At 41.1% G+C, this 26,784-nt stretch overlaps 1 protein-coding gene across 1 annotated transcript in view; it reads left to right on the plus strand.

Annotated features, from left to right (window-relative positions):
* The window catches only part of LOC119649949 (tyramine/octopamine receptor), a 121,497-nt gene that overhangs the window by 42,680 nt on the left and 52,033 nt on the right, over positions 1 to 26,784 (plus strand). Inside the window, exon 3 of the mRNA XM_038052370.1 lies at positions 18,974 to 19,020. The gene's annotated coding sequence lies outside the window, so the exon portion shown is untranslated. The remainder of the gene's footprint in view (positions 1 to 18,973; positions 19,021 to 26,784) is intronic.

A 26,784-nucleotide genomic window follows, 5' to 3' on the forward strand; every position in this document is an offset into this window, starting at 1 on the left:
AGGCATTCATGTTTCTTCGAAGACTCTTTTATGCTCCACATCTTAGCCGGAAGGTTAAGATTATTTGCTATCTTACTTTGGTTAGACCGGTGCTTACCTACGGGTGTGCTATCTGGTTTAATTTGAGTGCTAGCCAAAAGGAGAACATAAGGATCTTTGAAAGGAAATGTCTGCGTGCTTGCACAGGGCTTAATAAGACTGCTTCGTCAAACTATGAGCACTATGTAACTAATGAAGTGATGTATGCAGCTGCTGCTGTGCCAAGAATCGACACAGTTATCTTCAGATTGATTCGGAATTATATAGTGCGATCTGCTTCGCATGGTGAGAACCCTTGGGTTTCGAGAAAACTTTCAGGACAGGCTTCATTCCTCCCGAAGCGTGTATCTTGACAGGAATGGTATAATTCTTGATTCTGCCGGTGATCCGGTTATGTATCATATACATAGACGGGCCACGAACAAGAGGATAGAATACCCCCCGAATTTGACAGTGGGGGCTCCGGGATTCGACTGGAGATACTCCAGAGCGAGAGCAATTGATAACAAGCGGGATGAAAAAGAGAAATCCTGGTACTGGTGGCTGCGGGCTGCCGATTAGCGGGGGCGGTACTCAGTTCTACCATTTGTTTCTTGGTGGGGCTTTGTAAATATGTACATATTGAACGGGTGCTGATTTTGCCTCCAGTTGTATAATAAATTATACATACATACGTTATTATTCTTTGTTTATTTGTAAATATTACAACTGTTATTATTACCTTTTCTAACTATAGATGGTATTGTAAAAAATAAAAAAAAAATATATAAAATATATAATTATGATAGTTTTAAGCACAATAATTTAAGTTAAAAGTATCTTTTGAAGCGATAAAACATTTATTACTATTATTACTTTTATATTTCTTTATTTGCCACGAAGGCCAAGTGAATTCTGTCGGGTTTTTGACCATTTCCCGACAACTTATTGTAAAATTAGATTTTTATTTCTTACTGTTTCTCTTCTCTGCCTGTAAATTGTTATTCGAAAACTTTGAGAGCCCATAGTGGCCATTAGATTTAAGTTATTTTTGTTATTTTAAAAGGATTGTTTTTTATTCTGAGTGAAATTATGCGGTGTTTCCAACGATTAATTAATTGAAATAATAAAAACTTGTTGTTTCTTTTTCGTTGGTGTGGGTATTTATTCTTGCAAATACCGATATTTCGGGTGCAAACAACTTGTTTGCACTGATGAAGGGAACAAGTGGTTCCCGAAATATCGGCATTTGCAAGAATAAATACCCACACCAACGAAAAAGAAACAACAAGTTGTTTTTTATTGTTAATTTTTCCAATCTATATACTATTGTTACCTATTTCTTAAAAATAAAAATGATTTTAAAAACTAAAACTAAGTGACCGTAACGATTAAATTTCCGCTTCTACCTGACGTTAGATCAATTGGGTTTCACCCCCCCTTTAATCAGATCGACCACTTCGCGATCACGGATAGATATAAGGGTTGTCTTCTAACTATGCGTTACACACAGGCGATCACAAGTTGCCCCAAAGGAGACCATGATGGCGGCTCCACAGGGAATCGAACAACTGCCCTGAATAAGACCCATTTCCACGATCCAATCCAGCGGTGGGAAAACTTTCTTGCTGAGCAAACGGCACAGCCCCTAACCAGTTCGTCTAAGAATATTGATGAACAAAAATGTTACTCGCCGATACTTTATTATTATTATGTTAAGGGAAAGTCGCACCGCGTCCTTGAAGAGCTATTGTGCTCCTTTTACTGGTTATAGTGTACCTATTGATCATAGTATCTCAAGCAGACCTGTAACCGTTAGGAACTTTAGTATGTTCCCTACTTCCAGATGTTTCAGCTTTGCATCTGGTATTAAGTGTTCTCCCAGATGTCTCGACCTACTTTGCACAAGTGCCGGACACTATTCCAGGACGTGTATAGAGGTTTCGTCCTCCTCCTCACAAAACCTGCAGGCGGTGTCCGTAGATATCGCCGATACTTGCTAATTTCCAAATTCTGCCCTCCTCCGTAGAGTCGCAACTCACATAATCCTACTCAATCTGCCTCCACTACCACCAATTTTGCTGGCTACCTCCGCAACAAGCCTGTGACTTACTTGTTTTTGCTTCTCTTCCATTTTCACCTCCTCTCTACAATGCTCCACACCTTTTCTGCTGTTCTGAGTCGCCTACCGTTCCACTTCTTTGTCCTTCCTTGGATAAATTGCTCATTAATAAACTTGATACCAACATCGAAGCTGACCTCAATGGGCTTCCAAAACTTTTCCTAGTAAATTGCAAACAGTCGATCACCCTCCCTCTAAACATAATTTTCAACAAAATTCTCGAGCAGGGCTGCTTTTTTCAACTCTGGAAAAAAGACTCATCATCGGACTTTTCAAAAACGATGATCTTTCTATGAAATGCGCTCCAATTCCAGTCATCCAAACATCAACGACACACTTCGGTCGTCTCAAATCCAAAAAGAAACATAGCTTTGTGAAATATCGATCCTATATCTCCACCCCACTCGTCCTTTCAAACTATATGTCCTAATTCACGACGCAAGTAACGGTCAATCATTCCTCAAAAACCTTTGATTCCGTCAATCACAACAACATCATCATACCTATAGGTATGGTATGATATAGAAGCTATCCTGCTTCCCCTAAGGGTGGCTTATCCCATCCCTTCTCTCCGCTTTGGACCGCAAAATACTTTGAGGTTTTACCTCGATGCAGCACGTGACATTTTGCGCCATCATAGTCATCAATTTCTTCCGAATGACTCTCCTGAATACAGCAAGCTAGACACACTGTTCACGCTGTCGAAAGCTTCTTCGAAATCAATAAAGAACAAGTGAAGCGATGTATCCCTCGAATTGTCGCGGTCAGTGCCTTTGTTTGGAATTCTGACGATCCCTTGGAAATGTATCGAATTCCACGAATTTCTATACAGGTAGTAATCGAAAATTTACAGAAACTGCAGCTACGGTGTCAAGCTGAGTAACTTAACTCCATTTAAATGCATTGATGGCCGAGATGATTTTTCTTCTGTTTTGAGGAACAGTCCATGTACGAATGTTACGGTTAGCAGGCATTTCATCTACAAGAAGAGGAACTTCACCCGATGTGAAATGGTTAAAAACCGGAGCGAAGTGTTCCTTCCACATATTCGGCCACTCGTCGTCATGGATGAGGAGCAATTCACAAGACCATCGAAAGACACATACGAGTTCTTCCGTGAGGCAATACACAATTCTGAAATCAGTCAGCCCCGTTTGGGGCGTGGCCGACGACCTGTATAGCACCCAGGAAAAGAGCGCTTTTGATGGCAGCCCAATGCTCATCGACATTCTCAGGCAGGTATCTGTTATCCGACAGCTGGATCATATAAGGGGTCGATGCTGAATTTGGGAGGGTCGCAGCTCTCCAACCCTGCGAGAAGTGGCGAACGCTATACGCAAGTAAACGTAAGCGATGCACTTTCAGGAGACTAAATCTACTGCCGATCACAAAGTATGATATCGATCAGTTAAAACCAAACGAGGTCGTGGCGTGTGTGCAAAACAAGGTGCCACCAATGTCGAGGTGAGGGAAGCTGCAAAACTTGACAAACTTCCCGCCATTATCGATACGCTCTCCAAGACAGTGTTTCCCCATTACAAGTTCAAGGAAGATGTTGTCAAACCCCATCTTAGATCACAATGTCACCCTTAGGAAGCCCTCTCCCACGTAGAGAGGATTTTTCTCCACTAGAATTCTCCGTTGGTGCATAGGACTGTATAATTCTGATGCTCCTTAATCTGGACTGGCTCCTAGGTCGAGGGAGCCCGATACCAGATTCACGTCTGTTGCCACTTGGCTGTCCAGAGTACACAAGTACATTTCTTTAGTGTGGCAAGAGGGAGAGGGGCACTCTCCATAATCCTACCATCTTATTTCCATTCGACCTAAAAGCTTGTATCATTGGAATTCTGGCTCAAGTTGGAGGACCCTCACTACCATTGCCGAGGAGAGTGCGCACATTTCATAAACCAATCATAGTCCGCTTTCGATAGCCAAGGAACGTCTCTTCAGGCGGGTCACGGAATCATTTGCGTGGCCATATTTATGTACAGGCCGGTTAGTTTGGGACAAGAGATATACAAGTGGATACCCAAATAATGAACCAAGTGTGGAGGAGAAAAAAGGAAGTTTTTTACTGTGCAGGGCATCAGAGACCCAGCGCCAGCATGAACAAGCGGTTTCCAAACCCACCAAATGTAATGCCTCACTAATATGAAAGTTGACTACCGTGACATCTAATGCTAGAAGAGATAATAGTGAAATGAGAATAAGATCCACACCAGACTCTTTCTGAAAGAGTTGGAAGCTTTGGGGTACTTCAGGTGGCAAAGTTGTCCCTATACAATAAATATTGTTAGTGCAAAAGGCGAGTACAGCGTTTCTTTTATATGGAGAGCGTTTAAAGGAGATACGGGCCCCCCAATATAACGGGACTTTGATAACAATATTAAGTTGCCTTATATTAGGGCACCAAATGAATGAAGTGGCAACAACATCCAACGGCCAACATAACAGGTCGAAAAAGCACAAAAAGTACGATGGGAAATCAAGGATTACACCGGAAATCCACAGTACATGTTCTGTAGAAGAACAGGGATGTGAATGGCCGTTGCAGATTATGGCAGGTGTTCAACAGATATGAGGGAGATAAATCACTCAGATGAATGACGTTGATGCAGAGCAATCTCAGCCACTGCGAGGCAGTTCAGGATCTGCTCTTACAAGCCATTCTAGAGGCATTTGCATGCGCAGGGGTAATCTACGAACCGTACCAAAATCACGGTAGCGCTCCTGAAGTGAAAAATACATCAGACAACGCCATAATAAAGACGTGTGGATAGCAGCCCATACAAGACGGCTGCCATATCTAGAATTGCTACGCTTATCCTAGCGCCAGCAAAGCACAATATAAGAAGATGCCAAATATTTCGGTGTAGGAAGCTAAAAATAAAAGCCCCAAATTAAACGATTTCAAGCCGTTGACTCTGAAATAGAGAATCTGAGTGACTCAAAACAAGGGCAAAATTCTACTTTAAGTTTTACAAAGCTCGAAATTGTACTGGCCAAACGTTGGATTCGTGCCTACCTCCCCGGAGACTAAGGATCGATTATCAATCTGATATACTACAGTACCTTATTAACAAGAGGGATGATTTGCCAAGCGTGTGAACCCACAATGACGCTGGAGATTTTGAGGAAACAGCATTCCTGGTTGCTCTAGAAAAAGATCATGACGATCGAAAGATCATTTGTATTAGCGTGTAAGATAGGTTTATAACACTCCAATGTCTGGACGACGTTTGAACCACAGCGAACAACTGTACTTCGGGTGGAACTAAAAAATCTCGATGTTAATACGTTGAGGTCATCATGTCTGAGCACAAGGGGGCTCTGCCAAACAGCAAGGAGAAGCTGCAATAATAGGACCCGGAAAAAAATACCTAGATCTCCGAAGTAACCTTAAGAGGGCCACAGGGAAAAGCGAACGAAATTTGTAAAGGCAACTGTGCCTTGAAGCAAGTATGAATTTGTGATGTGCGTAATGAGCGAAAATAACCTCACTCGTGGCTCTTGTTGCAATTAATTAAAAGTCTTTTTCGACAGCAGGAGAAGAGAAGATTACTGAAGGGGAACTACGACTAGCCTGTAGAGAAACAGATGAAAACTCAATTCTGGGATTGGACGCTATTTCAAACGAAGCCCTCTAAATGGTTACTAATTCCAGGTCCAAGTGAGAAATAAACACATTTGAATTGTGCATAGCGGAGGGTGTGTTTTCCGTTCATGGAATGAGCTAGTCTGCCTCCAAAAGCTATCCAACTTACACTCATCATAACGTGCTGGCTGTTTTTCGAACATTATAGGGTGATACAAAACTGGCTCTCATTCATTGAGCCGACAGATGGCCTATCAAAGCGACAATACAGATTTCGCTGAATGCGATCCTGCATTACCAGTAATCGTGGATCTAGCTCGGCAGGAAACGGTTATTGGTAAGTCCTGCGCTATGTTGAGACTAGATGACTTTTCTATTATGGGGCGGAAGAGAGATTGTAAAAAGAAATTGCAACAGCATTTGATTCTCAAGGATCCGTACTACGAAATACTATGTATAATGTCGCGTCCCAGATAAGACAAAGTTTGTGGGCTATACAGATAAACTAGCAATAGTTGAAGATGCAAAAGACCCTGTAAAAATGCAACCATTCATGCCATAGAATACTATGCTATGAACGGTCAATTGTACAGAACCCGTCTTCATTATGAATACTTAGTAATCACTAAGTCGTTTCAAAGTCAATAGACGACTATCTGGGGTAATGATCGATAGTTGTTTAGGATATGCGGGATCCTAAGTCCACATCCACATGATGGTGGACCAGACCAAATGGGGAGCAACTTACTTCCACGTTTTTTTGGTCCATGGATCCCTAGTTTGAGGTATAGCACCCAAGCATTCAAAAATCAAAAAACCAAAAATGACTAACAATTTCATCCAGGGCAGAGGCAACTCTTCAGATGCTGCCTCAGATCTGCCCTGGGAGCAACGTGGCGGAAAGTGGCAACAGGTAGAAAAACGCTCCTTTATAACATATGCCCAAACTAGGAATCCGTGGACCAAAAACCATGGTAGTAAGTTGCTCACCATTTGGTCCGGTCCACAACATGTGGATGTGGACGTAGGAGCTAGCTTAGACTAAAACAACTGGCGGTTTCTTCAATATAATTCGCAACCTTGTCATGTTTTTGCTATGATATAAAGGAGTTTTTTTCACCTGTTGCCACTTTTGGTCACGCTGCTCCCAGGGTAGATGTGAGGCAGCGTCTGAAGAGTTGCCTCTGCCCTGGACGAAACCGTTAGTCATTTTTGGTTTTTCAATGATCGATGCCAAGTTGAATTTCGAGAGATCTTTGGACTATGCATGAGAGAAGGCAGCAATGCAAAGACGATCCCTACTTATCGCAAAGGTGGAGATTCAGTTTACTATACACAACTTCTAAACCTGAAGACAGGGACGCGCTGAGAGCATGAGGTAAGACAGTGTCTGTCATTGCAACAATGATCTCGTTGGATTTTCTAACAACTAAGACTCTTTAGCTCTACCAGAGAGTGGGTGCTAAGTGCATCTAGTATTACTCAAGACATCCCTAGCGAAAACCTAAGGAAACGCCGAAACAACAACAACAATGTCCCAGGAAACCCAAGTGATCCCAACGCCCAAGACCATCGACTTCAGGTCAAGTAAAAGAGACAAAGAAAAGAAAGCTTTAGGAAAACAAAAGGCGTCAAAAAGGAAAAGAGGCGTGCGAACCTGTCCAACAAATTGAACTAAAAACTCAGAAGGGGGAAAACATGTGCCTAAAGTGGAGATGTCAGCTAATGAAGCGTGATTCAAGGAAAATAAAAATGGTGTGTGGACTAAGGTCATAAATAAAAAGAAGAACAGGAAACTATAAGTGCGAATTTACCCAGAGGCAATTGCAATCTCCAGCAAAAGAAATCTATCATGTGCGAAGATACTAAAAAACAAGTCGGGAATCCGGAAGCTTGACGCTTCAGGTATAAAAGGTTTTTTGTTTCCCTATGTGAGGAGAATAACGTAGAGATGTTGAAATCGCTCAGTTCTGGGCAGGTTACTGCGTTGGCCAAACCTCAGCGATTTAAATATCTCGATTTAATGCTATCAGCCAATGGAGAACTGCAAAATGAAATTGCTTCACGCATTAATGCAACCTGGATGAAATGGCTTTTCACAACTGGTGTTCTCTGTGATTGACGTATCAGAGCACGTCCCAAATCTAAAATTTACTGCAATGTCGTCCGTCTGCCGCTCTCTATAGCTCTGAGTGTTGGGCAACTATAAAAGATAATGACCGGCGTCTAGCGGTAATGGGGACGAAGATGTTGCATTGCGTAACACGTTTTGATCACGTCTAAAATGAGAATATCCCCGATCGTTATGGGTTTGCACCTATCGAGGAAAAACTGCGAGAGAGGCGTTTTCGATGGTGTGTTCACGTACACTAACGAGGATTCACTTACCAATATTGGTCTGAACATCGAAGTCAATGGTTAGCAACCAAAAAGCCGGCCAAAACAGCGGTGGCTTGATACGCTGGATGGGGATTTAAAGGCCTCGCGGTTACATCCTGATCAGGCATGTGATAAAATAAATTGACGAAACCGATCACGACGAGCCGACCCCGCTTGTGAACGGGACAAAGGCTGAAGAAAAAGATGTGAGGAGCGACGAGTGCACGACAGCTCCGTGCTACATGACTAAAAAATTCAATGCCCCCTATTTTTTAGAAAGCGATTTAAATAAATCATTTGAGGGAGCCCCTGTATTGATAATAGTCAACCTCATACGCTTCACACTCTGAGTTTATTATTTACAAATGCCAAGAATGTAACCTACATCAAATAAAACAAGTCGGGAAACCCGAAGCTGGGCGCTTCAGGCATGAAAGGTTTTGTTTGCTTCTTGTGTGAGTATATTTGAGTGTAGAATTATCCCATTTGTACGTAGCCCGTTAAGAATATGCAGTTAGCATATCAGATTTAGTACTTCGGGTTATAAATTTACACGGTAAAGACAACTTTGAGCTACTGTAACTTTGTTAATAATAGTATGATTGTGATCAATCTTGGAGATAATATGCTTCATATTATATTTTATACCGCTACCAACTTTTATAACTCTGAGATAAACTTAAGGGGGGTTTTACTCAATTTTCCCAAAAATATGGTAATATACTATTATTAACTTAATCTGAACAGGTATCGATATGGAGAGTATTTTGAGACCTGGGCACCATATAGAGGCAGCTTCATGATTTTTTTCAGTTGGGTAGTTTCTGAGAATGGCTCCGTTGAAGAAATCATCACTTTGCACCCCACTCCCACTCCCCGCCTTTTTAACCAATCTTAAAACTAAGACCGGCTTCGAAAAGTACTACCTAGACCTTTCATTTGATACCCCACATGCCTATATTTGGTGAAAAGAAAATTTACCCCCCCTCCCCCCTTTTACATGTATAAATCTCAACGTAGGAGGATATCACTCACTGCATGTCTGGGGATACACTGGTCCCACCTTCTCACGAAATTTCGTGTCAATCTGTACAGCCGTTTCTGAGAAAAGTGCCTGTGACAGACAGACAGACATTGAACCTTAAAAAAAGGCTAGAGAGAATTAGATTCTTCTTGAATGGAATTTTAATATTTCACTCTAATGTCAATTATTCTCGTTAATTATGACGTCAGCATCTTATTTGTATGGGTTAGGATGCTGTTAATTCGCACAAAATTGATAAGTTTGAACTGCTATAATTTTCACACTAATAGTTTGATTTGAAACGTAGCATGTGTATGCCCGAGATGGTCCTCTATGTCGGTGCAAAATTTAGTACACCTAGGATGAACCTAAGAGGAGTTTTTTAGTCAATTTTTAAAAGTTGATAATATACTATTAGTAAACTTATTTGAGCAGATACCGGAATGGGACATATCTCGAAGATTAGATTTCACATAAGTGTTTTACACAAAACCTTAAAAGGGACTGCAGATAAGTAGATTCTTCATACATGCGATTTTAATATTTCACGCGAATGTAAATTATTCCCGTTAATTATGACGTCAACATCTTATTTGCATGGCTTTGGAAGCAGTTAATTCGCTCGAAAGTGCTAAGTTTGAACTACTATAACTTTGGTGTTAATAGCCACATTTCCATGAAATTTAGCACGTATATAGGAAATATTATCCTCTATGCTGATGCAATTTGGAAGTCCTAGGATGACTTTAAAGGGGGTTTTTGAGTAAATTTCTAAAAGTTAGTAATATACTGTTAGTAAGTTTATTTGAGCAGATATCGGAATGGGACATATTTTGAGGCCTAGATTTCATCAAAGCGCACCATTCTGATTTTTTTTTCGGATTTTGAGGATGGGTAGTTTCCGAAGATGAGTCCTGTCTCACTTTATGTGCATACATTTTGACTCCTTACTCACGCACTTTGCAATTCACGCCAAAACTAATATCAGTTTACAATCAGTACAAATCGAGACCTTTCATTTGATACCCTACACGACTATATCCGGTTGAAAAATTGTTTAAATCCCCTCTTTGCATGTACGGGGAGCCCCCCTTTAAACTCCACCTAAATTTATGCCACTCGCTGTATGCGTGGGATTTCATAGTTCCCATCTATCCATCAAATCGTGTGGATTGGTTCAGCCGTTTTCGAGAAAAGTGCGTGTGACAGACAGACAGACAGACAGATATTGAATCGATTTTAATAAGGTTTTGTTTTACACAAAACCTTAAAAAGCTGACCCCGACCTAGGACACTTAGGCGGAAAGGTCAGGAAAATCTGGAGGATCCAGAAAAGAAACTCATGTTTGACCTGAAAAAAACCAGCGTGGGAAAAACTGGCGGCTTGGTAACCAAGTTATAAACTCGCTTGGGAAGAATGTCGCGGTACGTTCCTAAAATGTTTATATATACTGGTACAAGGATCTCGATGAGGTAACATCCAGAGAAGATATGTGCACAGAATACTGTAAACTCTGGCTTTTTTGCAAGAAAAATTCGAGTCCACACTCCAATATTAGAGTAACCTTCGCCTGTTCCGTAAAAAATCAAGTTCTAGGTCGCACAGCTTCTCCCCCTGAATGGCCATACAGCCCAATTTTTGCTCGATCCTGCTCTTTCGGCCTCTACGACTTCCGCGATTCCTTCTTTATTCTGTTGCGAAAAAAGTATCTCTAATTTCTTGTTTTAACTTTACGAATAATAGATCGTAGAAATCACCTAGTTTCGTTGTTCTATTTTGGGGCTCATTTTAACTTGTATGATATTTCCAAATGTAGCGTATCTTTTCACTTTATTTACAAAATATACTTCAACCAACTCAATTACAAGTTAAGTAAAATAATATCCAGGGAGTTTCCTTAATGCTGCGTAAAGTAATGCTTACTGTGTGCATATGTTCTTTCCGTCTTATCCTTTAGAGCATGCTATTTCGAATCTTTTCTGACTAACTCAATATCTACATTCCGATATCAGAAGATACTTCCACCTCCCAATCGAATAATCGAATTACAATCATAGCATCCGTTCGTCATTTTCATTACTTTCATTCTCCAGCCCAGGTTAAGTCTGTGTCATCACAGAATTTCATTCATATCTTTCTAATCTATATTTCAAAGGGTTTCATAATACTCGAATGCTATAAAACTGAACTACTACCTTGGAACATATTGTTACTGAACAGATAAAGGGAACTAGTTCGCTTGAGGCAGCTTCCCTTGTTGGTCCTTTCAACCATACAATCGCAAACACAATCAGGACATGTTGCATCCACGTACATACAGGTTATACAATCGAGGACAATTGAATATTAAACTTTTATGTGTTTGATGTCATCTGAGGATATCCAATCTACATAACGTTCTGGATAATGAAAAAACAGCAACGTACCGCCTTCATATAGAATTTCAATAGCTCTATCGGCATTGGCATCGGGGGAATAGCACTCCAACAATTAATATATGTCAGCACTTTGTTGGAACGGGGGTTGAAATTTCTCTATGGTTATTCGGGAGATTCATATCTTTTTATAGCGCTTGTTTTTTCCCAACTCCGTGATAACCAAGAAGTGAAAAGAACTTCGGAAGCTTCCCAGTTCGTCATTTTTCTACTCAAAAATAATCACAATAGTAAGTATTTTTCGTTTAATTGAACATTTATATCATCTTGCTTTGAAGTGAGCTGGAGAGATGTAGTCAAACATCCGAACTGAATAGTTTTTTTCTTCGAAAAGGAAACTTTGAGCTTCAATGATGAACACCTCCCTGAACTTACTTTCATGTGAATTATTCTAGATCACACATTCAGATGAAATCAGATCAAATCATTCCACCTGACTTACTACCCTAATTACTTATCTGTATGTATCTATGCCACCAAAAGTGTTTCCATGTACACAAGCGCATGTGTGTACTTATGTCACTGATTAATTAGCACTCCCAATAGTATGAATTCCATACACAAGTTACTCATGTATCACTTTAATAGGCTTATAATCCTTTTGATGTAATGACGATTTAAAAAAGCCTCACTAACGATGCGTAAAATAAAATGGAACGCAATAAGTAGGTCCTAGCAGATGAATAGGTACTGGGAGCTTATAAGCTTAAGCGCCCCAGGCTGATGCTCCAGTGCTGAATGATTGGATTTTGCCTGCACATTCACATGTACCAGTTCATATCTGTGTGATTCGTTCCACCCAAAATTCCAATTATTTCGAGCAGGAGGATATACGAATCTGAACGCGTTGAATGTTTTACGCAATTATCGGAAGAACGAACCCTACATTGTTTTTGTCAGTTAGATTGGAAAATTGGCTGTTTCTAACTTTTCCGTAACGAACCTTCGAGGCGGATTATTTTTGGATGGAAATGAGAAAAGGGGGAACTTGTCACATTGTAAGGCACGTGCAGGAGATGGTGGGAACTTCTATGAATTTTTCAAGAGGAAAATATTCATTACCAGATAGCAAAAGTGAAACCAAATGCTCATATCTTTTCATTAGTCACGATGAAGGGGAGATTCATAGACAAAATTGTTCGATGAGTAGAGATAATGCTCTACAGGCTTCACACTTCAAGGGAGATATATCGATGACGTTATCAAAAAACTTGTTGCCTAGTTCCTATTCTTCTTCCTATTGTCCACTCTTGTTACAGTTGAGCAGTTCCAAAATAATAGCATCCACGTTCGCTAGACGGTCTCGATTAACCACTAAATAATATAGGGTGGACTCGAACTGGACTTTAGATTCTCCCGCATGGGACAGGATGGAAAGTTCTTTTGTCTGCGTTTTACAGTTAAGTGGTGTTGCAGACTTACTCATTCAGCCCTTTGTGGGCCATACCACATCGCCGACCATTATGAGAAAGTGAGAGCTTTCTCAAAATCGATAAAAAGCAGGCGAAGAACAAAAATAAAAACAAGGAGCACGAAGATATCGAGATAACGATCATCCACTTCTTTCACTCTGGAAAAAGTCTCAAATTCTGCAGCAACAGCTGATGCGTCCAGCCAAACGGCTTTACTCGGTTTGAGTGCATTGATGGCCGCGATAATTGCACTGTCGAGCGAGGGCTGAATCATACAAGCGCTAGATGTTGCCACCAATGACAAAATGGTGGAAGCTGCAGAAATCCAGAAACCTCCGACCATTATCGTTACGGTCGCCAAGACCGTGTTTATCAGAGCCCACCTTGGCATTCAGATCACCCATCATGATGACAATGTCACCTTTAAAGAACCTTCCCTGAGCTGCGTTTAATTGGTCGTAGAAACCACCCTTCTCTAGTATGTCGGAATTCTCCGTTTGTGCATAACACTATGCACTATGATGCTCCGTAACCTGGACCGGAATCTCGCAGTCTGTCAGAAACTGGCTCCCAAGTCAAGATAGCGGGCTTTGCGATAGCCATGAGAAACAACCTGACACTGGATTCGCCTCTGCTACCACTCAGCTTTACAGAGTACAAAAACAATTTGCTATTAGCGAGGCTAGAGAGAAGAGTACAGAGTCTCTGTCCAACTTATATTGTTGCCGAGGAACGCACGTAAAACAACCAAAGTCCGTTTTCCATGAGGTGAGCTTTTGGTGTATTTTTAAGTTCAACTCACAACGAGTATGGGACAGAATGAAAAACTCTTTTGCCTCTTTTACAAGAGGAAACCTTAGTACATTAAAGTCTTACACTACCAAATACACGAAACGACCACAGAACAGGTCACCCAGAAAAGATTGCTCAATGGAACACAGATGTCCAGAAGAGGAATATTCCAGGACAATAACTAGCATAAAAAAGTTCTCTCATTGTTTACATATAATTTAATCACTAGAAACACCGCAGGCATATATATACTTGGTTCAATTCTACGTACCGTGTGCATCCTTAGGCGACTTTAAAAGAAACCCAGGGAAAAACCAACTACAAGTAACCTAAGCTATCTAGTTAAATCCTAAATATCAATCTCTCCCGGGCTTCTCAAAGAATCTGTTTCCTCACCAAGCGAAAGGTATATGGTTATCTAATGCAATGAGTGTGCGGTACCCCCAATTACTGAGGAGGAGCTACGGGAAATATGTAGCAAGACCAGCGAGAATAAGCGTTAAAAAAGGAGAATATTCCCGAGCTGATTAAAAAAAGAAAAAGTTGTTATTGCTTCCCGAATTCAATAAGCACGCTGGATATAAAGGGTCATATACCCCTCGATCTGTTTGTTATATACAATTAGGAAAATATATAGTGAGCCAATAAACAACAAACTGCTGTTTTTTAGGAGAAGAAAATTTTCAAAAGACTCTTGCCTCGACACGCCCAGTTCGGGATTTTTACTAGCCTCGCAGAACCACCATTATCTCTTACAACATTGAGTGAAGTTAGCTGAAGGTAGCTGGGTCTCCTTTTATATATGCTGGGCGTTCATAGTCGCGCCTTCCTGACCTCTTGCGATTTTCGCAATTTACTCTAGACTGCTTTTATGTAACTGTCGAGGAAAAGCGAAAAATAACCTTTTCCTTTTGGCCAACATGCAACGCCCTTTAAGGCTCAAATATATGGTATCCCAAGGCGCCAACCTAGGTGGTTGATGAAAGATTGAAAGGCAAGCGTATCGCAATGTGCAGCGATATCCAGGCTGAACTGAAGGCGTTGAGTAGTCCTTTGATTACCTCGAAAATCGTTCAGGAATGTAGAAACCGATTGAACTCAGTTTTTAGAACTGGAACCAGCAATTGGAGTATCAGTAGCATTGGCTAATGTTTTTAAAAACTGGGAACAAGCTTCCCATAATGACAGGTAGCAGAGTCTAAATACTGCCAGATGCGCCAACCTTTTGTTGCCAGAACCTAATATGCATTGTGCAAAGTTTATCCAGCCGAAAAGCAGGAAGACTTGTAGACGTATTATCAGCATTCTGGCTGACCTTAATTCACTAGCTGGACATATGTTCAGAATAGGAATTGCATTGCGTGTCCATCCTGTAATAGGGAAGCGGAATTCATGAAATATTTTCTATCACACATCACATCACATTCACTAACGGAAATCTTGCGATAGATAGACATATTTTGGATATTTTGTCAGATGGGGGAGTCGAGTATAAACTACTGCCACTACGGTCTGAGCGCTCAGAGGATATAGTTCTCGCCTACCTTACACACACACAAACACGTTGCAACCATGCAGTTGATCGCATGGCAATCCTCCTGGCATGATATCATTATTCAGAAAAACTTTACGGTGATGACATTTCACCAAGAGTTTCCTCTAGATTCCTTCTTCTTTCACGAATCTTGGTCTTTGAAAGTATAGTCTGCTGGATCCTCTGGAACCCCATCCCTGTGTTTGCAATCAGGCAATGTATCCAATTAAAACCTGTACAGGCGCTGACGGTATCCTTTAGGGCCGGGTAAAACTCGATGATATTATAATTGATCGCCCCATCCTTTCCCTCTAACCACTAGAGAGCAATCATGTGTCCAACACCCCTGTTCTGGGTGGTCCGTCGCTATTGCCATCTCATCTAATTACATAACTCTTCCTATCGACTTTTTTCAGTTGCAACAAAGTAGAGATGGATCTGACGTTATGTGTTTTCATTATCTGGTCCATCAAGATTTCGGCGTCATTCCCAAGCTGACAAGTGCCTCATCAACTGAGACGGTCCTAAAAAAAAACACCCTTATTGCTGTTCTTCTGTAGACCGCACTCAGTTTATGCGCGCCACATAAAATATCTAGTGCTGTTCCCCAAATAGGGACTGCATGCAACAAGATGTAACCCACCACCTAACTGCTAAAGGCAGCCTGCAGGTATGGCACGGACCTCCTACATTCGACTTCACTCTTGCTAGAGCCACACTCGTGGTCGACCCTTTTTCGGATACATGGTCGATCCTTTTTCGGAAATATACCCTACTTTCCTGTTTAAAATTTGGTTTTGCATTTTTTTAATCACCCCCAAATGTTTAATGGTGGACGTGGATTTGGATGGCTGATTATCTTGCTTTAGTATTACTCAGCAACTTTGACATATTTTACTACCACAGCTTGGGCAATGTCTTCGGTGTAAGCATCGTGGCCTCCTCCGGAACCGAAAGATTAACTATATAATTTTACATAACATTCCATAGTTGTGGGCCCAGTATGGAGAACTGTGCGACGCCAGCGGATCCTTCGTCTATCATCGATCTCATATCAGATCGTCCATTCCCCCAAGCTGTTATAAACAACGTTAGCAAGATAGATTGGAACACGAATCTTTCCCAAAGACTTTCATATAAAGTTCCAATTGGTAGACTTAAATGCATTTCTCACTTTTATGCATAATTCATATTTATATATGCAGGTATTACCTTTTGCAAGAATATGCACATTCGGCCCAACCGGTAAAGAATTTTATGGAATCAATGGTTGATCTGGCTTTACGGAACCCATACTACCGATCTGAAAGACTTCTTTGGCTCTTGGCAACCGTCATCATATACGGTTCACTTAGAGGTTTACCAGCCTTAGGCAACAGTACCAGCTTCTGCTGCTTCCATGATGCCACACGTCCATGAATGTTTGCTCATCCATCGCTTTTGCGTTCCTTTCAATTTTGACTTGGGGCGTGCAGGTGTTCTGTCCTATGGTTCTCTCCATAGTCTAAAAATGATTACCTGGGGATCGCTGTTCGAGAAGTCCGCGCCAGCACGAGGCTAAAAAAAGTTAGATCCAAAATTTAACCAGACCCTCTTTCCAAGAAACCAGTGGTATATCTAACTGAACCAACGCTTCTAATAAATTGCGCCCCCTTGCGTTAATCTCTTTGTTCTCCCACTCGAGAGCCCACGTATTAAGGTCACTAGCATCGAGTACAAGATTTTGTAATAAGTCTTCAAATCAGACAATATGCGGTTTGGCAGGGCGTAACAACAGAGACATCACTTATTTTTTACCATGGAAAGCCACTAGCCGCCAAACTCAAGGCACATTGTATGGCAACCACACACCCATATTGCAGCGTCAACACACACATACACCACTGTAAAGGTTTCTGTAGGGTTTACTTATGATGGCAGTCTCCATCTCGCATTCATAGGTAAGTAAATCCTATATGACCCTGCAATGATCGAAGTTTATTTGAATTAAACTTTGTCATTGGACCGATGAATGCCACTATTACATGCCCTCTCAAAGTGTTCAAAAATAATGCATGTGAAACACCCCCGAAACGAATTATATTTTATTAGACGACAATCCAATTCGAATTTCTACTATGGTCAACGAGTTCTGTGCTGCCTTCACTGGGAGATACGTTGTGGCGATTTAAATGCCATTGTCAGACTCAGAATAGATTCTTCTCCGAATTCCTCCGACTTAATTGTTTCAACGCAGTGCAGATTACTTACTTCTCCGGATGTCACCTCATAAGAACCCTTGCACTGTATATATGATAGATATCATGTTCTCCCCAAGCGAATTTATACCTTGATTACAAAAGCCGTCAGTTTTTACCCTGCAGCAAATTTTCAAGTCAAACATGAGCTCGCCTTTCTAGGCCCTTCGGGCTCTGAAATCCAAAACATTGTTTTGTTTCAAACTATGATGCGGGGCACTTCCTTTGAATCTTTAACAACAATTAAGAACAACGCAATTTATATCTTATCGCTTGAATCTATTGAATTTAATATTCGATAATCTCCCATCAAAATATTCAGCATCCCTGAAAATCCCTGAAAATATCAGATGGCAGCTTGTGATTATTTTATCATCTAACCACACTGTGTGGGAGGAATTATTAAAACAAAATCGTAAAAACGTTATTCCATCAAATAGATCATTTCACTTTCAAATTAAACACCTACATCTAATTTTTAACCCCAATTTATAATTCGTCCCAAAACAACAACTCATTTAATTAGTTTTTTGATATGGCAAGGACGAAATTTTCACTGATTCCATCGCCATCGAGGGGAACATACTCATTATTAATATACTGGCCGTAATATCAATTGGCGTTTCGATACCCCCTGGTCTCACAAGTCCATTGACTTCCAACAATCCGAACTCGGCTCCCTACTGCATTGCACGGGCTGAACTCACCAATTTAAAATTCTTCCTTTATTCCTTTAAATGACACTGGCCCAAACACTTTTTGTTAACAGCGCAGCTGAAGGTCGATTGAAAAAGCAGTTGTTGCTTCTCCAATCGGTCGTGACCAACCATCTACGGAGAGCAATCTTATATACAATTCCACTCTCCACCCCACTCAAAATTAGATGAATATCGCTAGCGAAACCTGCCCAATATTTGAACCGACCATTTAATTGAAGATAATAGTTGCAGTAGGATAGCAATAAAAGAAATGTAATGAAAACAGATTTTTAGATGACGAGGAATAATGTGTTTAGGGACGTAGTAAACTGGGAAAGTTTTTAGATTGACATTTTAAAATAAACGTTGATACATTCACAAGAAGAAAAAGATACAGGATGTTAGGATAAGGGTAATCGGAAAAATGATTTACTTTGGAAAGGAGAAATAGGGGGCAACTAGATTACGTTCGCAGCGAATCTAAGGCAGATCGAAGAAATATCCCCCGGACTCTCTAATATATTTCTATAACTACTGGTGTACTATATAATCGCTTTGGATCTGATTGAATATAACGGATAAAGGATCACTTAAAAAGTAAAAGTTGGGCTTTACAGAAATCTCTAAATAAGTTTTGAATCTTCTGCTTTTCCATCCGATTTTAATATGAATTTGAAACTTTTATTTTAGATGAAAACTATTTATCTTTAAACTATATTCCAGATTATCAAAACTTCTATACGTCAACATTAAAAATTGCCGCTAAATAAGTAAGTAAATTTATAATAGTGGTTACATATTGTAAACCATTTTTGATTCATTTCCGAAAAGTATCTTTATGAGAACTAGATGGCGGATACCAAGCCACTTAACTGAGAATGAGTACCTGATTCAAAGTAAAATAATAACCCCAGTGAGTCCGCTTCCGGCCTTTTAGTGAAAGATCTTGAAATGAGGTGCTATAATACTTTTCAAGTCCTTTTCCTAGTCATCATTGCTAAGCCATTCATAATTACTTTCTTCCGAGATGTCACAATCTCGGCTAATGCCGGATTTGACCTAACTGTAGGGCCAAATGCCAAGCAGGTTCCGAAGACCCTACCTACTAAAAAAGAAAAATAGAGGGGCTTTATCGATGGTGACCCGCGGAAGGTTATCGCGAAGATGAATAAATTGGACATGTTTCCGTGACAAGCCCATGATTGTATGAAAAAGTTCTTATGAATTATCCTACATACAATATTACACCCTTTCGTATACTGCACCGGTGCCGTCAGAGTATAGCTAAAACTGAGTTGATCCCAAGTCTCTAACACCGAATCATACATTCTGCACTGGTGGTTCTCCAACCGCTCTTTCATTATGAGAAGAAGAAGAAAGATATCCACGTTGTAATTGGTCGCACACATACGTAAATCCCTCCATTTCAGCAGAGAGCTCCCTCTGCATGAACCACTTCCAAGGACTATTAAGGTGTTCAGCATACATTGCCTTCGACTTTCATTCATTGATCCACTCCTGGTCGAATTTCATCCCACTCATAAGTTTGAAAGAACGCTCCTTCAAGCCTTAGATATGTAGCTGCATGCATACGACTCGGCTGCTCCTTCTGCTCCTTGCTGCCAAAATATGCGGGCAACGATTCGACTTGTTAGTAGTGTCATATTGTCTTACATATAGGGTCCGTGATACATTTAAAATTTGGTCATAGTAGTCAGTATCCACCAATGAAATTTTTCCAAACCGGGTTTCATCTACACCAGTGAAGGGATAAAGACTCGGCTTTTGTACCAGATTCTACTTTGTCCAATATTCGGCTCTTGACGAAATCAAATTGGAAGGTGGAAGCTCGACGTTTCGCTATGATTTCCGTTAGAGGAGCTGACGCTACTTACCACAGCTGGGTTAGAGCAGCACCGAAAATCTGATATGCGATCTGTATCCAACCGCGGCTCCGAACACTTCGGCTCGCTCATAAAAAAATAGGAGAAATAGGCAGTGTGAAATAGTAACAAAGTGTGGTGCATTGTTTTTGGATAAATGCTTTTGTAAATAAGAAGAAAACGGGTTATAATTTATTTTAAAGAAAAAGACTAAGTGGTTAAAAGGTAAAGTAAAAAATAGACGATCGATATTGGAAGAATACAACAGAATTTAAATTGTATTTAAAAACTGTAACACAAACAAAACAAAGACACGCAGAAGATCAACTAAAGTGGCACTCACACAGTCAGTGCACCATGGAACAAAACCTTATTCAAATTGATTCACTGCCTGTCTATCACACGCGCTTTTCGCCAAAATGGTTAAACCGATCCGAACGGCGTCCTGATCTACGCCATCGCTCCATCTCAGGCAGGGTCTGCCTCGTCTTCTTATTCTACCATAGATATTGCCCTTATAGACTTTTCGGGCTGGATCATCCTCATCCATACGGACTAAGTGACCCGCGCACCGTAACCTATTGAGCCGCATTTTATCCACAACCAGACGGTCATGGTATCGCTCATAGATTTCGTTGTTATGTAGGCTACGGAATCGTCCATTCTCAGGTGGGGGCCAAAAATTCTTCGGAGGATTCTTCTCTCAAACGCGAGTTTCCGAGGAATACATGAGTACTTGATTTTTGTGCAGTAAGAGCTTTGAGCCTATGGTGAAACGTTCCGAACGGAACAGTTTTTGTAAGCAGAAATAGTCTCTGTTGACTGCCAACAACCGTGCGTGGATTTCATCATCGTAACTGTTATCGGTTGTGATTTTCGACCTTAGATAGGAGAAATTATCAACGCTCTAAGTTGTATTCTCCATCCTTATTCTTCCTGTTTGACCTGTGCGGTTTGATGTTGTTGGCTGGTTCGTTTTCGGTGCTGACGTTGCCATCATATATTTTGTCTTGCCTTAATTCATGTGCAGCTCAAGATCTAGCGCGCCTGCTCAATCTGGATGAAGGCAGTTTGTACGTCTCCGGTCGTTTTTCCCATTATGTCGATATCGTCAACATAAGCCAGTAGTTGGGTGAACTTAAAGAGGATCGTACCCCTCGCATTTACCTCAGCATCACGGATCACTTTCTCGAGGGCCAGGTTAAAGAGGACGCATGATAGGGCATCGCCTTGTCGTAGACGGTTGTTGGTAGACAGATGGGAACTACGCATGTAGTGAGCGACATAAATTTCGGTGGAGTTTAAAGGGGAGGATTTAAATTTTTGTCATTGGATATAGTTGCGTAGGATATCAAATGAAAGGTCTCGGTTAGTATTTTCCAAAACTGATATTAGTTTTGACGTGAATTACAAGGTACGCGAGTAAGGAGTCAAAATGTATACACTTAAAGTGAGATAGGACTCATTTTCAAAAACTACCCATACCAAAAATCCGAAAAAAATAAGCAAAGTGTGACTAGATGTCATGTTGGCCTCAAATTCTGACAAATAAACTTACTAATAGTATATTACGAACTTTTTGAAATTGACTAAAACTTCCCCTTAGGTTCATTCTAGGAATACTATACTTGCACTAACATAGAGAACTTTAACCAGACAAAACAAACCGGGGACTGGCGGAGGTATAAAAATGCACTGACTGCGTATAGCAACGCCATCAGGGAAGCGAAACGGAGCAGCTTTAGGGAATTCTGTGAAGGAATTGAACAGATCACAGAAGCAACCAAGCTGTACAAGGCTGTAGCCAAAGACGGGGGAATATCCTCTGTCTGCTTGAAAAAGGAAGATGGGACATTCACCGAGAATGAGGAGGACAGGGTACACCTGCTTCTCAGAACTCATTTCCCGGGGTCCTACCCCTCGGCGGCAGGCGACAACAATCTGCCTGACACCCCAACAACGAATAAAAGGGGAAGGAAAGAGAGCTGGAAACTAGCAAAAGAGGTATGCTCAGAAGCTAGGCTAAGATGGGCAGTGGGAACTTTTCAACCAATGAAATCTCCCGGAGTAGATGGCATTTTCCCAGCACTTATCCAGAGAGGCCTAGGAATTATCTTCTGAGGGTGGTAAGGGGGAGCATAGCACTGGGTTACATACCAAGAGCATGGAGACGCAATAGTAAGGCCAATGATTACCTATGGAGCGGTAATCTGGGCAGAAAGAACCCAACTCAGCACACAAGCCAGGGTAGTATGAGTGAGGCGGGGAGCTGCCTAAATCGAAGGAAAATCGATATCCTTTCTAGGCGGTATCCCGAATTACTGATACCGAACATGACAACGACATGACAACGAGGTTTCACTTCGATAAGAAGTTTGAAACACGTTGGAGTAACAAGGCAAACTGGGAGAGCGTGGCTGCGACATACGGCTTAAACCAGCAACTGATTACTTGGTACACTGACGAATCCCTCACAGCAGAGGGAGCGGGTGCCGGTATCATTGGTCCAAGGAAAATGTACTTTGAGCCAATGGGCAGGTACACTAGCATATTCCAGGCGGAAATTTACGCCATAGACAAATGTGCCTCCTTTAATCTGCAAAGGAACTACAGGGGGCAGAACATAGCTATTATCACCGATAGCCAAGCAGCGATCAAGGCACCTAACCAGGTGAACTCTAAACTGGTATGGGAATGCCTTGAGAGACTGAATACACTTGGCTCGACCAACAAGGTCTGGATACTTTGGGTTCCAGGCCATGCTGGGTTGGAAGGCAATGAGGCAGCGGATTAACTAGCCAAGAAGGGAGCAGGGATGCCTCTACATGGGCCAGAACCCTTCTGTGGAATCGGAAACGGTTTCATGGCTATGAATCTAAGAATCGAAGAGAAACGGTTGAGGGAACTATATTGGGGGGGCCTACCAGGGATGGAGCAGTCCAGGGTGCTTATTGGGGGATACGAACCCATGCGTACAAAGGATTGCTTAAACCTCACCAACAAGAACCTCCGAATCATAGTGGGAATTCTGATGAGATACTATGATCAACAGGTACACTATAACCAGTAAAAGGGGCACAATAGTTCTTCAAGGACGCGGTGCGACTTTCCCTTAACAGAATAATAATAATAACATAGAGAACAATATCTGGCATATGCATACCAAATTCCGTTGAAGTCTGGCAATTAAGTATCTAAAACTTTCAATTCAATTTCGTACGAATTTACAGCATACGCCATACGAAAAATATGCTGACATCATAATTAACGAGAATAATTGAGTCACATCCTTTTACGTAAGATTTAAGGGGTCCCCATACATGCAAAAGGGGTGTGTAATTTTGTTCATTGTTCATTAGTTAGTACTTTCCTATACCGGTCTTAATTTTAACATTTATTGCCAATGCGAGAGGTCGAAACTGATCATCTCTTTGAGGGACCCATTCTCGGAAACTACTTAGCCGAAAAATCTGAAAAAAAAATCAAGAGGTTGCCAGTGCATATGGTGCGTAGGCTCCGCAGTAACCTCCATATCTATATCTGTTCAAATGAAGTTAATAATAGTACATTGCTATAATGTATAGTAATTGGCTGAAAAAACCCCCTTAAGTTCATTCTATCACCAGGAAATTTTGCGGCAATAACATAGAGCGTTATCTTACTTAGTTCGATGGAAATCGCACTATTACTAACAAAGTTATAATAATTCAAAGTTATCGCTTCTTAGCAAATTCAAGACTATGAATGTCAATATGACGCCACCCACCCTTCTTACATAATATATGCATATATTACGTGTTACGTACTAATGGGACAAATGCACACTCAAATGTCTTTATATAAGAAATACACAAATGCACTAGTAAACAACACCGAGTCGAGATAAAAGCACTTTATCCAAAATGTATTTACGTATTTGGAGGACTTGACGGGTGTATAACATTTCACTTGCTCTTTTTCCTAGTGAATGGCTATCTGATGCAATGCGGACATATGTTCCATCCAACAACAATTGAAAAGGTATACAGACAAAAGTCCATGCAAACCTCGACCGAGCCCAGCACTTGAAGGACCAGCAATTAATTCTATAGCAAACCGAGGAACCCACGATCAGCCTCACATAATTATTGCGGAAAGTCTCCAATCTACAATTCCATGTAGGACAAAATTCGCAATCTCAAACCCTCTTGCATGGAGTCCGTCGTGGACGAAACGCCAGCTCCCACTACTCCAATCAATCTAAGTACTTCATCTACTTGCACCACCACCATCTTCTTTCTCGCAGCTAGATGAGCTCATAAACCCTTCAACCACCGCCTGCCACGTCGGCCAGAATATTAGTGGCTTAAGAAACAAGTGGACGTCTTTAATTTCTCCGCATTAGCTCGACATTACCGTATCTTCTGTATTTCAAAAACAAAATTACAAAATCCTAAAATCCAAGTTCCCCGAATGCTACTGCACGAATCATGCCACATCATGTAGGTCTACTTGCGGTGGAATCCTAATTGCAGCTACAGCTCCACACCGAACCTAACCTATCTTCTGCTATGTCTCCCATTATCATTGTATTGTCTTTAGTGTTTCACCCTCTCCCCAACTCAGTTCTGTTCAATGTTTCTTGTTTGTAATTCCTCTGTGGTTCCCCTATCACCTCTGCGCAAAATTGTTCTTGCTCTACTACCCTAATCATCCTAGCTCTCCAAACTCTTTCCCTTCTTTCTTTTATGAAGACCTGTACTCCCTTGCACTTCAAGATCACCACACATTGCTTGGCACACACTCTTGATGATGTCTTCTTTTCCAACTTGCTTTGTACGTGGTATGTCAAAAACAATACACACTATGCAATCTTTGAATTTGACGATGAGCTCTATCTGACCACCTTCGAACCTGCGCGTAAATCAGCTTACTTCCATTTTCACGAAGTCAACTTCGATGCTCTCGATGTAACTTTTTCATCAACCAACTGGAATCTCAGATTCGCTAAATTTCAATCAAACTCTTATTAATTTTCACAACATGATTTTCAATCACCTCGCCAGTTACGCTCCTTCGACACCCATATGTCTGTACTCTTATCCAAATTGGTTGGTTTTTCGCCTAAAATACGCACTACAGAAGACGTTTCTGCCTTTCGAAAATTCCGCTGACCTTGCTCCTTCGAAGGTTGTGTTCCTCTTTGAAACCAATGATTTAAATAGTGCATATGCGATAATCGATGAGCATCGAAGTCGCCCTAGCTCAATCATATCCAGCCTCATTTGTCGTAAATATTGTTCTTACTTCTCTTCTGTATTTACCAACTCGACGCTTCCTCTACGTGCGGTTTGAGTCGTTTCCTGTTCCTTTTACTCCTTTCTTGTTTGAAATCAAATTCATCAAAGATCAACTTGACACCAATATCGAACCTGGTTCCGATGGACTCTACAACCTTTTTCTAGTTAACAGAAAACAATGCATATTCCTTCCTCAATGCATAATTTCCAATAGAAGTCCTGAAATATGTGGTCGCCGTTATGCCTATTCCCAAAAGCGGAGACCCGAACCTAGCTCCACTTTTTCTCAAATCCTCGTCAGTTATGTATTTATTCAAAATATTTTATAGCCGCAGATGGCACCCATTTTTCGGATCTTCCTAGGAGTCTATGGATACCACTCCAAAAAAAATGTTTCCTGCAGATCAAACCATCATCATCGTAGTTTTTTAAGAGCTGAATCGTAGTCGGAAGGAGCAGTCTGTTGAATGTGTCGAATGGGGTAACGCTTCCCAACCAACAGCTACCAACTGATCTTCGACGATCTTTCCCATACGTGGTGATGCATTATCACGCAAAGGAACTTCTTTTTCGTATCTTGTTACCCATTCTGACGTTTTCGATTAAGACTTTGCTCAAGTTGACCATTAGCGGCTGGTAACGACCAGCATTGACCGCTTCGTCAGGTTCTAGTAGCTTACCGATTTGGTTTCGCTAACGATGTTGCTGGTTACCCACTATCGACCTATGATTGACTTTGGAGTTTCAAACCGATTTGACTTCGCTAACGAAGTTGCTGGATACCCGCGATCGATCCATGATTGGCTTTGAAGTGAATCCATTTCTCGTCGCCCGTCACGATTCAATTGTGGGACCCCTTTCTATTGCAGTGGTGAAGCAAAACTTCTAATTTATTCTTCCTGGGTTTGGAGTTTCGAAGTAAATCCGTTTCTCGTTGCCGATTCGATAGCGAGAACTCTTTTCTTCCTGTTGTTCATTTGCCTCTCGGTCAGTTGATGAGGTTTCCCGATTTCTAAATTTTTGCAATGATTTACAAACTTTGTGTCCTACTAAAGTCTATTGAATAAACTATTTGATGTGAAAATCCTTGGCACATCTCAAAAAAATTTAAAAAAAAAAGATCGCAAAAACTTTTTTCAGCCATGCACAAGAAGTTACAGCCATCTATACATGGTCAGCGGTTTCATAAGCACTCACCTGGTAGTTTCCTTTCATGGTTACCTATTATGTTCCTCCTTCTTCTGTAGCTCCCCAAGGTTCTATACTAGGTCTCCTACTATACCTATTTTTTATTCATTACCTTCCCTCTTTAGTTGCCTCTGTTTCGTCTCTGCTGGACTGTGCTCCCTTGCAACCCAATTTAGATTGATGC

Source organism: Hermetia illucens, chromosome 2 (assembly GCF_905115235.1).
Source record: "Hermetia illucens chromosome 2, iHerIll2.2.curated.20191125, whole genome shotgun sequence".
NCBI classification, from domain to species: domain Eukaryota; kingdom Metazoa; phylum Arthropoda; class Insecta; order Diptera; family Stratiomyidae; genus Hermetia; species Hermetia illucens.